Genomic DNA, 14,762 nt, shown 5'->3' with positions numbered 1-14,762 from the left:
ACATTTTTTCAGCTTTATTGCTAATCTATTGATGACGTGTTGTTCACTGTACAGTATTATAATTAAAAAAAAAAGAAGAAAAAAATTAAGAGAAAAAAAACAACTATTGAGGAAAGAAAAATTACAATAAATTAATTAATAATGGATGATGATGATGATGGAAAAAACTTAACAATACATTTACAAGTAATGAAATAATTGCAACAAATATACGTAAACATGCAGTATACTTATTTATATATTATTATTCTTATTATTAAAGAAAAAAATATGATAGTGACATAATTATTCTAAATAAAAAAAAGATCATGAGGATGTGGAGACAATTAAAGAAAAAATATATTAAAAAAAAACTAAGAATAATTTTTGTATAAAAAAAAACTGAATGAAACTTGTGAATAAAATTAACTGGTAATGAGAAAAAATATGAAAAATTTATTATGTATTTAAATTGTAGAAATAACACAACACATCATCAAACACTTTGCATTCATAAGAAAATGAAAATGAAAAAAAATCTAAAAGAGAAGATAAGAGAATGAAGAAAAAAAATACTAAGATTCTAATCTTGCCGACACTCAATCTACTTATTAATATTTAATTTAATTCAGCGATTGATAAAAATCCCTTTTGTTCTCATAATTGTTTTTCTTTCGCTCTTTTTTCCACACATTTTCCCTCCGTGGATATATTTTTTATATTATATAATTAGCCTACAATTTATTAATATTTCAATTGGTAGAGTTTTTTTTTAATTATTTGAATATTATATTCGTCTCATGATGTGAAAGAAGAGAAGTCTTTAAACTGGAGATTTATTAATATAATTTTTTTGCGCCTATGATGATTAACTTATATGGAAGATCATTTTGTGATCAAGATTTCTTTTTAACCATGATGAACGAAAAAAAAAGAATAAATGTTTTGTTGTTATAAAATGAAAAAAAAGTTCGATTTGTGAATTTGCCCAAAAACATGATCACGGAAGGATTTCTACCTCGCGATCGTTCGTGGATGATCGAATGGAGTGGCTTGTTTTTTTTCCACGTACCTATTCTTCGTCAACAATTGGATCCAGAACTCAATTCATTGCGGCGAGAACTTCATTATGTTGGAGGTCTACGCGGGATCTAGGCATGGGAATTTTTCGGCAAAGTCACACGAGATGATGGAGCTTGATTTGCATATTTTTGAGAGAGAAAGAAGAAACCCTCTGAGCTTATGATCAATTACGGGCTCACCTCAATGTGCCCCTGCTTGCGCTTCAAAACCCATCATGGGGCTGAATTTCCGTTTTATGGAAATGAGCCCTTTTTGCATCCCAAAACTCTACTTTATATGAGCCCGTTTGTGTCTCAGAAGAACTCCTTTTGCGATCTAACGCGCGATCGCGCACACACACATGATGGCATTTTCAAAAGGGGGATAATAAGCAAAAAATTTTTAATTCATTTCTAAAATATTTTGTACATTGCCTCAGGCATATTTTGGCTGTGTTCGCCATCTAGATCCCCCTTGCACCCCCTTCCCCCAGGGGGCCGTGAAAATCTCCCAAAAAGGAGAATATTACCTTTTCTCTGCGTTGAGTGAAAAATCCATACCGAGAGAGCATATCGACACGCCTTCGATGGTCACGCAAGCCTAACTTTTTTCTTCCATACTCACTGTGCATCTTCTAGGCGTCCGATTGACTTTTTCATTCAACCTTTTTTGATTGTTCAATTAACGTGGTAATTTTGTGTGCTGTATTAGGCCCCAGCATAGAAGTTCTTTGCGCACTATTAGTACGCCCCAGCACCTCAGCCATCTCAAGAACTTCACCACACTGCAAAATAAAAAAGATCCCTCGCGCTTAGAGACAACTTCTCTGTGGATGAAAATGTAATTTTCTCTCAGTTTCATTGTGCATTTGATGGGGGAGGATCGAATTTCCTTGAGTCACTTAATCTCATCATTACTCACAGAGAGTATTTTTCAAGTCACGTGTTTTGTGGATACTGCGCCGATCATGAAATTCGACACTAATGCGTCGCCTGTGCGTATAAATTGCATTCAAGTGCCAACCATTTGGTCTCCATCCTCAACGACGCACTCCCAACATTCTGACTGAAGGAGATACCAACGGGGGATTCAGCTGCAAGAGAAGAGGCTCAGCAGAATGCAGTTCATCGAGCAGAAATTGTGGATAGATTGATGTTGATCTTTAGTTTTGATGAGTAAAGAAAAATAATAAGGCAAGTAGAAAGCTCTAAAGCTTAAAGGAAAAAAAAATAATGATATAGGATTTGATTTCACGGCGTAAGGATCTATGAAATCTTATGTAAGTAGTTCTAAGACAGGGTAGGTACAAAATGGGGTTAAAATCATGTAGAACTTTTCAAAGAATGTTGAAGAATTTTAAATAATTTCATAATTTAATTTAAGATATTAATTACGAATAAAGAAAATTCGGAAAACTTCCTTAAACTTTTTTTGTAGACGTTTTAACATTTTTTGATCTTTCTGAAGATTAAAAAAAAATTAAAAAAAAAAAAAGATATCTTGAAACAATTTTATTAAACCTCTACTAATAAAGACATAGGTATAAACTCTTTTTAAAATAATAATGTAGTTTTCAGTTAATTTATCATTTAATTGACCCAGAAGTACCTGATATTAAAGAACTTCATTCAATTAAACATAGAAGATATTTTTTAAGTTTTAATTTTTAAAATTATTATTTACTATTTTTAATCTAACTAAAAGGCGTTTCTAAAATTTTACATGTGGTTAAAATTAAACAAAATTACCTACCTATTTAAAAAAAAATTAGAGAATATTTGTTTGGAAATTGACTAAAAACTTGGTCAATAATTTTCAATAACACAAAATTAAAACATAAATTTTGATTTTTTATTTACTTAACTAATTATGGAAACTTTACTCCTCTAACGATTAATCATGTAAAAATTTCTTTATTATTACATGTAGGGGAGACCGGGGTAAAAATAGTCATTTTGGAATTTTCAAATGCCAATTTCTCCCAAAATATAAATCGGAAAAATCGGAAAAAATTAGGGTGCAAAGCCCTACCAACCTATAATTTTTGACAGTAATTTGGAGGTTATCCGATCAGTACTTTAGGAGTTAAAAATAAAAATAGATTTCTGGCCCATTTCCCAAACTTTTGCGTATTGAGAAAAACGCGTTTTCCGAAGTTTTCCTTCAGCAATTTTCCAATCTGATAATTTTTCTCACTAGCTGGGTTACTTCAGAAAACGTTGCCAAGGTATATTTTTCATTAACTTTTAATGATTTTTCTCTACAATTTTTTGAATCAAAACATACCCCTTGGGGTAGATCTAGTCATCCCATGTAAATCATATGGGAGATCGAAATTTTTGGCATATTTTCTATTCATTTGTTGCAAAATGTCGTGTTTGAGAAAATCGCAAAATTCTCTGTTTTAGTGCGTATAAAAGTGAAATTCCTTGTCGTGAATCAAAAGGTGAGAAGTTTAGCTATCAACTACTATCAATCTCTCAGGTGGAAAATCATTGGAAATGTTGGAAAATTCGACTGACTTTATTTAGCCTACTGGTGACTATATTTACCCGCCGCGTCCAAAAAAAGTCAGAAGAGGAAGGGTTTAGGAAAAGCTCGAAAACTCATATTTCCCGTGGAGATAGAGAAAAGTGGTCTGAGACAAAGTTGTAGGCCAGGAAATTTCCTATAAGAATGACCTATCGAGGAAATTTTCTTGCCCTTGGGGAATCCTGCAGATAAGGATTTATGCAAATTGACTATTTTTACCCCGGTCTCCCCTAAACACGATGAATATTCGTAGGTATAAGGATATAAAAATTCTTATTCATGACGTATCCTGTGACGTACCTTTTTTTCAAATTTTATCAGAAGAATATTAGATAACAAAGTATTAATTTCCAAATAAAAATTTTAAAAGAATAGTAGCTTAGAATTTCTATCAAATGTTTTTTGCAAGGATTCTTTAAAGGATTTAAAAAAAAATATTTTCCTTCAATAATTTTCCAAAAGATAACCCCTAAACTAAATTAACACAGAATTTCCTATAGGCCTTAGTGTTGGGATCATCATTAGTCAACCCCTTGGGTTCTTCCTTAAATTTGAGCATTACAACCATTGGCTCATTTTCCCACAGGGATGTCATAGAATCCTCGAGAAAGGAAAAAAAATTGTCAATGCACATGATGAGTGAGAATTAATAATTTTCCGACAAGATGGTTTCCTCATTTTTTACATTTGATGGATTCCTGGAACAAATACCCCGGAAAAAAGGGGCTCGGTGAAAGTGAAAGTCTCCTTTTACGCATGGGAGGGGTGTGCAGCAGCACATGATGATTGGCAAGTGAGACAAAATTGCCCTGCTTCTCCGGGGTTTTTTTTTCTTCTTGGAATAAAGGAAGCAGCAAGCGCATCATGTGAGAAGCACAAACAAATCTCCATTCATATGAATTCTCTGCGAGTAACCCCTCAGAAATCCCTGGGATTCTGGCACCCCCTGACACTAAGGGTATTCCACAAGGGGGTGGTGTGTAGGGTTTTTCTTCCTACATAAGTATTATGGGGTGTGCGAATTGAAAATGTACATGCGATGAAATACGATGCCACATTCCTCACAAAGCCCACCCCACACAGGAGAGAGAGAGCGTTATTATTATTTTTTCGTTTGGCGCGAAGACTAAATTGACGCCAATTACCAGTCAGCCACCCTCTAAGCCTCAATCTCCAGGGGAATGAATAGAAATGTGTCGGCTGGGGTGGCTTTCCGCTGAGTGTGCGAAAGGTACGGCAAAACCATATTATATATACCAAGTTTTTCTTGAAGGGTGCGCCACACATTTTTGTCCTCTCGTACTAGAAAAAAAAATCCTCATAGGCTCTTAGGTGGCATAATAACCCCTACACAGGGAAAAAAATGTATTGCCAATCATCTGAGTATTGGCCCGATTGGAACTGCAAAGTGCACAAAAGTGGGCTGTGAGGGGCACACGCATGGTTTGGACTGCCATCAATGGGGCCCCATCAATCTTGGTGTGTGCACGGGGTGAAATTGAAATATCTGTGATTTATTTCCCTACGTCCTGATCCACATGGGGCCACCCCAGTGTACCTCATGTTCGCTTCTCAATTTCCCCAGCAATTGCAAAAGATTGCGCTTAGGTCCGTACGCGCATTCCATCTGTAAATTTCAGTGATTGTCTCAATTTCTCTCACCACACAGGCATCTAAATACTGAGAAATGATCCTCCAGAGTTGTTGGGAATTTAGGGGGATAGATTAAGGATTTTTTAATGTTAATCTTGAGAAGAAAAGATTATGATCTGTTGCATAAATTTTCATTTGAAAGATATTTCCAATGAAAAGATTCATATTTTATTAATTTATCTTTATCCTGATATTTGTTTAAAATGTAATTTTGCAGAAAAAATAACTGAAAAGGAGTTTATTCGTTTTGTATAGAAAAAACTGCGTAATCTTGTAATGAATCAAAAGCTTATAAATATCATCGAAAAATATAAATTTTCAACTGGGATCAACTTGCAAAATCCAATAAATATTTACCCAAAAATGTTAAAAATGACGTCACGATCGTATTTTTAGCTGTGATTCTTTCTTAAAAGAAGCACAGCTTCTGTGTACACTCAAAAATGCAAAGTCGTCAGATCGGGCTCAAACTTGGGATGAGCACGAATTAGGGTCCCTACATTCCAAAAAACGTTGGCGCCAAAAATCTTTCCGTCCGTCCGTCCGGCCGGCCGTCCGGCCGGAACCTTTTGCTAAATTACAAGAGAACGGTAATTTTTTCTCTAGATCGGAGATATTTTTTTATACTCTTGTGAATTATTCCAATAAAATTATTCTTTATCTGTACCTTTTTCTTCAATTTGATCAAATCAAAATTAATCTGTGTGTCTATACCAACTCTGACACCTCAAGCCATACACAACAAAGATCAAGAACTCTTTCATATCTCCTCAAACTATGCAAGGCCAGTGAGATGAAAAGCACTCCATGAATAATTCCCAATAAATATCGAGTCAATTGGATTGTAAGAGAAAAATATATATATTCACATTATTGTGAGATGAGAAATGCCCAGAACACCCACAGAGAGCTGGTGTGTCTCCGTTTAGGTGCCTTGATTTGTCTATCGGGCGAAAAAATCAAGAGTTTCTGACCTATTGTTCGACCCAGAGTGACATTCTTCATTGTGAAATGATGACTCGTAAATGCCAGCGAGGTGTCGGCAGGGGGGATGGAGGTTAAATTGCAGGTGATTGCCTTTGCTCGTCATCTCTCTCTGGGGCTCTTTTCCTCAGGCATGTCCTCCCCGTATCAATTGATCTGGCTGAGCGTCTTCCAAGCTCTTCTCTTTTTTTTGTCGCGGTACAATACCTCCAAATCTACGATCAAGGCACTCACCATGGCTCTCGGGTTTATTTTTTCTGTGTTCCTCAACAATGTTGGGTATCAGTGGAAAACATATGGGAGAATCTCGGGGAAAAAACTGCATCATGAGTGCCAAAAATTGTCATCATCTCTTTTGGGGGTTTTATGCATTTTTTTCTTACATCCAAGAGCGAAGGGCTTCACCCATGGGTTGGAACGAAAAAAAAATAAACTGATGCATCACTGAGAGACTCCTGAAGATCTCAGCGGGTGATTGGATTGTCTGTCTTTTGGCATTTCAGACACAATCAAATCCATTCTCGTGAAATTTATCGATTCCCTAGAGGTGTTTCATTTCAGCACGAGAGTTTGAGGGGATATGGGGACGCACACTATCGCGGGTTGAAATGCGATCGAAATTCTCTCGTCGATACATAAGATCTCAATTTTAGGGGGGACAATTTCGCACGTCTGATCGTGGAGAGTGTGATTCCCATACGCAAGTTTGTGCGGTTTTCTGAAAACAATCCGCATAACATGACAGGGTGTGAGCCTCCAAAAGGAGGGGCATTTCAGTACTTCCTTAAATTGTTTTAACATTATAATTCTTTTTGGGGGATTTTGAGAAAAATTGTTTAACAATTAATTAGATTTTCTTTTGCACAACATTTTCCTTACCCTTTGGAAAAGTAACGAAAAATCTTTGAATTTTTATAAAAATAATTTTAGCTTGAACTTTTAATTGTTTAACCCTTTAAGGTTTTTTGGGTCATACGCTGACCCAAACGTGAAACATTTTATTTTTTCTATTATTTATGAATGTAATTGTTTTTCCATGTTAGAAATGCATCAAATTCACGCATAAGGGGTCAAAGAAGACGTTCTGAGTGAGAAAAGTCCTCTAAAAAAATTCATAGAATAAAAATCGCGATAAAAGATCGCATGTTTCAATGTTTTTATGTTTCACGTTGGACGTTAAAGGGTTAAAAGTTCAATTGTGGCTTTAAAAACTTTTAAGAAATATTTCTATTAAGGCACAAAAGTAATTTACAAAAATTCGCAACATTTCCCTCACCGTTTAAAAAAATACGAATTTTTTTAAAAATAATTTTTACTGATTTTATTGTGAAATTTTTAATAGTTTTAATTTTACTTAAGTTATGATTATGTCTTTAAAAGCTTTTTGTAGATTTTAATAAAAGCCTAATTTAAAATTCAAAAAAAGAACATAACATTACCCTAACCCTTAAAAAATATTTAAAAATGATTTTTTTTTATTTTATAATTTTAACTATAATTCAAATTTTGAGGATTTTAGTATTTATTAATATTCATTTGAGAATATTTTAAATTCTGTAAATTTAAAAAGAAAATAATAAGGAATCTAATTTCTTTAATTTTAAATAATTTTAATAAATATTTAATTATGATTAAATTCTCAAAATTAGTGTTTGCTGATAATATTACAAAATTTCCTTCTAAACTTTATAAAAATGCAAAATATTCCAAAAAGAAACTCCCTTCAATTCCATTAGTTAGCCACCCCTTTTGGATGTTACAGTGCAAAGGACGAGGAGTACCCCAAAAACAGATAAAACCACACAGCGAAAAAATAATAAAAAAAACCTTGCAAAAATGAATACAAAAAGAAGCACTTTGGACACACATTCGTCCACACAGCACCTAAAAAGAGCTCTTGCAAAAAAAAAAGAGAACCGTGGAGACATGGAAGCATTGTGAATAATAAATTGGAATTCCTTTTACACGGGGGACAAACACTGTCCGTGTGATTTTGTTTCACTTTTTCGATGGAATGTTCATCTTCTTCTCGTGGGCAAAGGCAACATTTATAAGAAATGGTGTGAGAGAAGAAATCCCACAAGACCACTTTTCTGGCTAAGCAGCTTAAAAAGTTTTAGAAAACGATTTGGTGTCCAAAAGACACATTTTGCCGGTTTTTTGTTGTTGTTGTTGTATTTAAGAAATGCTTTGCTCTTCCCTCGCTCTTGGGAGCATCGCATTTCTAAGAAAAATCTCTGGTATTTTTCGGTCAAGGCACACACACAGAATGCTCAAAATGGAATCTCTCTCTCTTCCTAACCCAAAAGATATAGAAGATGAAAGACACAGGCTGTGAGGAAAGATGAGTAAAAGGAAAAAAAAAAGCATCTCAAGAGATGGAAGAATCATTTTCGAAAATGCTAATACAGCGTTGCACACAGTAGGGGGCTAAATCTTTATTCCATTTTGGGAGAAATTTTCATTTCTTTCCTCCTTTTTTTACGGGGGATTTTGTTGAGAGGAAAAGTCATTTAGATGGTAATTAGAGACAAAATTAAAAGGAAGAAAAAAACAAGAGAAGAACGTACGATCGGTACGATCAATAAGATTTGGGGAAGATTTGCATTGATGGGGAACACTCCATGTGCTTTTGTGTGCCAAAGCATTAATTAATTAATGCATTTGGGATGGGTTTTTGTGATGGTGCCACAATAATGGGGATCGTTGAAACCCTAGAAATAGCCGGGGAATGTCAACGCGCGATCGCAAGTGAGAGAGAATTGGCGAAAAATCGCAGTTTTACGCGCGCGTGAAATGCGCTCACACTGGCAATTATCCTGAATAATTTAGTTGCAATTAGCAATTTGACGTCGTTAAGGCGGGCATTGGTGTGCAGTTTGCAATTTAACCCCATGACACGGTGGACATGTTTATTGGTGATATTTATCGTCACCTCATGAGCCCTTCACGTCACTTTGCAACTGCCATCGTCCATCTTTCACGTTTTGCCTAAAGTGATCTTCATACATCGAATGTGCATGATCATAGGAAAATTTCTGCAGCATAAGATCACGAAGGATCGCATAGATTTCACTCCAAGGAGGACCTACATATACATATATATATTTGAAATTGAATCAATTTGTGACCATTTTTGTTGGTGATCGCATCACGTGCGATCGCGCAGTGCAAGATCGATGATCGGTGTCCCGCATTGGCATCCAAATTTGTCACAGGAACGCTGTCAAATGTCAGGAAAGTTCGACCCTGTCGAATTCCTTGGATGCAAAAATAGACAAGAAGTATCGAGAGATGGAGAGCGACGTGTGATCCGCTCGACAAACAGATCGACGTGCTAGAATATAAAATGATGGCACATCACGCGCGTTTGCCTATTGCCGCATGAGAATTATAAGAATAGTATTGGGATGCTCTCACTATAGGCAAATAGGATATAACACAGCATATGAGTGTGAAAGAACCCCAATCTTATGCATTGCAATCTGCACGTCTCTCTTGCACCTCTATGCACGATGATCGCGAAAATGACTCTGCCGATGCCATTTTAGTCATCGCACCACAGAGAAGAATTCCCTTCATTCATTCACATTTGCTCACTTTTCGTGAATTGCACCATGAATTTTCCCTTTTAATTGGTAACTTATATCAACACGCACACACACACCGCGTGCGATCACGGTCAAACCATCAATGGTGATCATTATGCGGCAAAATATTTTGAAGTTGCACTGAGGAAAAAAAAAGTGCGAGATTGTATTTTTTTGATGTTAAGAAGATGTGTTATAAAATCCCATTTAATGCCTTCTCTCCATGATGGGGCAAAAAGAATCATCTCACAAGCGACCGATGATTCACAACAGAGGCTGTCTTTGTGATCGCGCGATCGCTGTGTGAAACGTTTAATTAACCTTTTTATTTATAGACATCCCAATGCGCGCGCAATTTTTCGAAATAAATGACTTATGACAGAAATAGATTCTTGCAGCAAATGGACCTACAAATAAAGACATTCATCCCAAGGGGGAGAGAGGTGGGAGGGGGGGGGCGATTTCAATACCTGCCAAGGTCTCTCTGATGGGCGGACGTCCTCTGTGACCAAATCGAATGATCTTGTGTGGTTGAAGCGCGATCTTCCCATTGCCAATCTCTCCTCTTTTCACCTTAATGATTGCAAGAGCGGAAAGATTGATATACGAGGTGTTTTCCCGCGCACATTTCAATTTGAATATTCATATTGGTTCAAACTGTATATTGGTGGTAGCCTCGTTGTCTGCAATGGACATCAATTAGATATCCACGTTACACCGCAATGTCTATTTTGCAGTGGGGCACACATGAAGAAAAGATTTTCATATATGTGGACGCATCGTGGCGGCCCAAAAGGAGCTGCCAGAGACAACCAGGCGCGTTGAAGCATGCAGCAATAACAATAAAATTGCACTTTACGACGCTCCTCAAATGGTGGCGTTTTTGCCATCATCAGTCCACCAGTGTGTGGACCCCGAAGTCTCCCCATTTGCATTTGCAAATATGGTAGGCGTTACTAATTTGCTAATTCGCGACGGCTGAACTTTTATGATTTCAGGATCGAAAATTTTAATTTTATCTCTCTGTTGAGAAGAACTCAACTTCTGTATCCCACCTTTAATCACTTTCTGCTGGGGCCCCACATTCCGTGTACCAGGCAGCTAAAGGAATTTATCAATTAATGAACGATGGGAATGCATATTCGTCCTTAGGTCATTCACAAAACTTCTTTCTCGCTGCAGATCTTTCAGCTAATGGGAATTTTGACTTAAAAACAATTAATTTCTTTTTTGGACTTTTAATTTTCTTTGGTTTTCCATATTAAATTCAATTAAATAATTAAAAAAAATAAATTTTGAGGAAAGAAAATTTTGGAAAATTTCTATATACAATGTCCAGGTAATAGGAACTTATGTATAGAAGCGCCACCACCCCCACAACACACAAACACACCTCTTGCCGTGAACGAAAACTTTCTAGCAGATTGTTTATCCGTGGGACAGGATAATTAACTATGAAAGAGAGTATTAAATATTTATTGCTAATGGAAGGCCACTTGAAAAGTCGGTTCGTCCCAGCATCACGGCGTTGTAATGCCATTAAGCCAGAAACTTGGAATTTAATTTCGTTTTAATATAAATTATTTATTTTATCTCATGAAGCATAGAATTTTAATCATTTCAAACAGTCATCCCCACACCTTCGTGTCTCACCCTCTTTTCTCTCGTTCTCTATGCCATACACCCTTAAATTTCCATGCCTCGTGACCCACCCCTGGGTTTTGCACAACCCCCACCCCACGGGGCTACTGCCATTTTCGCGCATCCACCGTGCAAGGGAAAAGCTCCGGCGGAGCCAACAGGAACGACAGAAAGTTATCCTGATGACGGTGTTGACGCGCGAGGGTTGGCTATAATGGAAATTCCACTCTGTTCTGTGTGGAAAATTTTTCCTCGCACCCACCCACTCACAGCATCCCTGCTAGGCGGGCGCACACAGCCACCCTCCGCCCCATCCGAAAACTCACATTTTCTGCCATAAATCACGAGGACAAATTTAATTACCAGGACGTCGCGCGATAAGACGCGGGGGAGTGTGAATTTGAAAATCCTGAATCCTTACTGATCCATATCGTGTCGCTGTTCGTCGCACACACAACCCATAGCGACCGAACCCTTGTCGCGTGGAACAGGGGTATGGGGATTGCGCATTAAAATTGCGAAGATCAGTTCTCTCATGCTGTGCACGGAGGTTCCCCCCACATTCGTACGAAATAGGACCCCTCCGCGAAGCCTTGGAAAATGGCATCACAGGGCTTTTTCGCTTTGTAAAAAAAAATGGGGATAAAGTTGAAGTTCTCATCGACCCCTGAAGGCATGTGTAGAGCAGCATCACCAGCATATATATAGGAGGGTGGGTCCTCTGCAATTTCAATTTTCTCCATTTCCTCAAGGAGAAAATTTGCAAAAGGGGCTGAATGTTTTTTTTGCAACTTTTGAAGAATATTGATTTAAAATGCACCGGAAGTTTGTAAGTAGCTTAAATGTATGTTTTTAATAAGGGAAGAAATTGAGTGAAAATGGGGTTGATTTTGTTAGGGGCTGACTAAGGGATCTTTGAGGATATGATTGATTTTTTTCAATACCATAAATCAAAGAAATAAATTTAGTATGAAAGAAAGAGATTAAACTGGATTTTCTTTTTAAAAATATTTCCAGGAAAAGATTATTTTCCAAGAAGGTTTAAACTCTTAAAGAAAAATTTAAAAACAAATGGAAAAATTCCATTTTATTTATAAAATTGCAAAACTTTTAAATTTCAAACACAAAAATGAATGAAAATTCAGCAAAACCTATAATATCCAAAGCCTTCCTCATACTCTCTACAACTCTGCAAACCCAAAAGAATTATTGAAGAGTCCTCCACCCAAAAAGCCGACCTCTGTGAACCGCAAGAGTTGCGCTAGGGCCAGAAAACTCAAAGCACATCCCCCTTGTATGCCACATTCTGGGGTGGCCGAAACACTCCTCAAAATGGTTTCACATACAAATTCAGGATAATATTGCATTACCGCCCTGAATATTTTATATCCCTTAAATGCTGGATGGGCGCATTGGTTATTTGCTCTCTGCAAATATCATGAAACGTGCGCAGGAATGATTTCCGAACCCTTTTTTTTCCTTCTTCAGAGTAAAGAAAAAAACCACCCTCTCTCCCCCTGGGGATATTGAAAAAAGGATATCTCCCCACAAAAGCTTATTCGAAAAGGGATACTGTTGATGGTGCACTTGGTGGGGAAGTCTTCGCGTTTTTTTGGGTTTTGTGCGATATAAATATTTAAAGAGTCGAAATTGCTTCTTTGCCAAAAAGTCACGGGGGTTTGGTTTTCACGCGCACCCAGGGAAAAATCCCCCCCTTAAACCTGACCATAGAGTGTGTCGGGGGATGATTTAGTGTTCTGCTGGGCAGTGAGAGGGATGAGGTTTTTGAGTTAATTAAAAAGTCATTTTTGATGCAAAACATACGCAAAGTGGATGATTGTTTACGATGAGGGTGAAGCGAAAGGGTTAATTTAACACTCTCATTGCTGAATCCTTGTGCCACATATTTGAATTATTAACCAGTGCAATATTTATAATTCTAGCGCCCTCCCAATCTTGCTAATTGAGCTTTAAACAATTAAAATCTCTTTAGGGAAATTCAATGCTCAAATTTCTCTCTCTCCCGAAGAATCAATTTGCAGACGATCAGGGTGATCAACATTATTAACTTAATTGCACATACTCAGACATTCATATCTCAGCAGAATTGCGGTGACACCTCCCTCACACCCTCTCGAGAGCATCCAGCTTCCTTGCTCTCAGACGCGACAGAGAAAATCTCTTAATGAGACATCAACATGTACATTGTACCTGCTTAAGTTCAATTTGTTGTTTCATATTTAATATATAATTTCAATGCCGATTTGAGGGTATGAAGGAATATTGCAGAATCCCATGATGGAAGGTTCTTCGTCACAATTATTCAGTCGATCAATATATACGGCAATATCGATGATTTTGGTCGAGGGAAGCTACGCAGCGGGGGTGGTGGCAATTAACTTGTTTACAGTGCCAGAGGGTGCGGCTTTTGGTCTCTCTGCAAATAACTTTAAGACGTCACTCGCTAAGAACAACATTTTCCTATTAAATCGATTTTTCCATCCTCTTTAAAATTTTCTTTATGGCTTTATTAGTAAATTTGTGCTTTGATGGCATTTATAGGCTTAGGGAAAATTTGAATACTTTTAGGGGGAAATTAGCTCTGTAAACCTTCTTGTTCAATATTTTGGGTTAAGGGTTTTTGAATTTTTTAATAAAGTGTAATTTGAATCCAAAAAGAATTTATTTACTTTGTCCATGAGCTTCTCGAACAACCCCAAAAACCCAACTGAGAGAGTTTATTGAAGGTACCAGAAAGATGAGAAGAAATTTTCCGTGTGAATTGATGAATTTCTCTGAGGGGGTTTTCCTATATTTGCTGTTGAACCACATACACACAACATACATTTGGGAAAGCCTTAAGATGGGGGAGGATTTTGCAGAGATATTTCACCCATACTGCATTAAGCCCTCTTGCTGGAAATTTCCAACCTTAAGAAAATGATAGACATCTCACCGTGAGCCATTCACAGAAGCGGAAACGATGATTCCCTCCCGCAACTTACACGTGTTCCATCTTCTCTGCCCGACTCCACCCCGGAAAAGCCCTGGCGTATGGCAAGACAATGGAGTCAATACTGTGGAAAATTGCCTGGAACATCAACCCAAAAAGTCGGCGTCTGTACCGCACTTCGCTCTCTCGCTCCGTAACTTCCTGAAACATTTCCCACACCACACGGTGAAATTTTCACCCCGCAAAATCCCATTCTTTTCCTTTTCTCCCAGAGCAAACACGGGGAAACGTATGTTTCATTGTGAATTAATCCGCCAATTGTTTGGGCTCCTTTTCATCTTTCACAGGCATATATACAATCCAACAAG

General features: G+C 37.1%; 1 protein-coding gene and 1 long non-coding RNA gene across 2 annotated transcripts in view; both read left to right on the top strand.

Moving 5' to 3' along the window:
* Positions 1-14,762, top strand: part of LOC129787177 (homeobox protein homothorax) — an 80,693-nt gene that overhangs the window by 51,447 nt on the left and 14,484 nt on the right. The window lies entirely within an intron of this gene.
* LOC129787180 (uncharacterized) lies at positions 5,885-11,093 on the top strand. Its single transcript, XR_008750195.1, has 2 exons — positions 5,885-7,155; positions 7,393-11,093. It is a non-coding gene; the product is annotated as an uncharacterized LOC129787180 (long non-coding RNA).

Source organism: Lutzomyia longipalpis, chromosome 1 (genome assembly GCF_024334085.1).
Source record: "Lutzomyia longipalpis isolate SR_M1_2022 chromosome 1, ASM2433408v1".
Lineage (NCBI taxonomy): Eukaryota > Metazoa > Arthropoda > Insecta > Diptera > Psychodidae > Lutzomyia > Lutzomyia longipalpis.
This window is presented reverse-complemented; position numbering and strand designations above follow the sequence as displayed.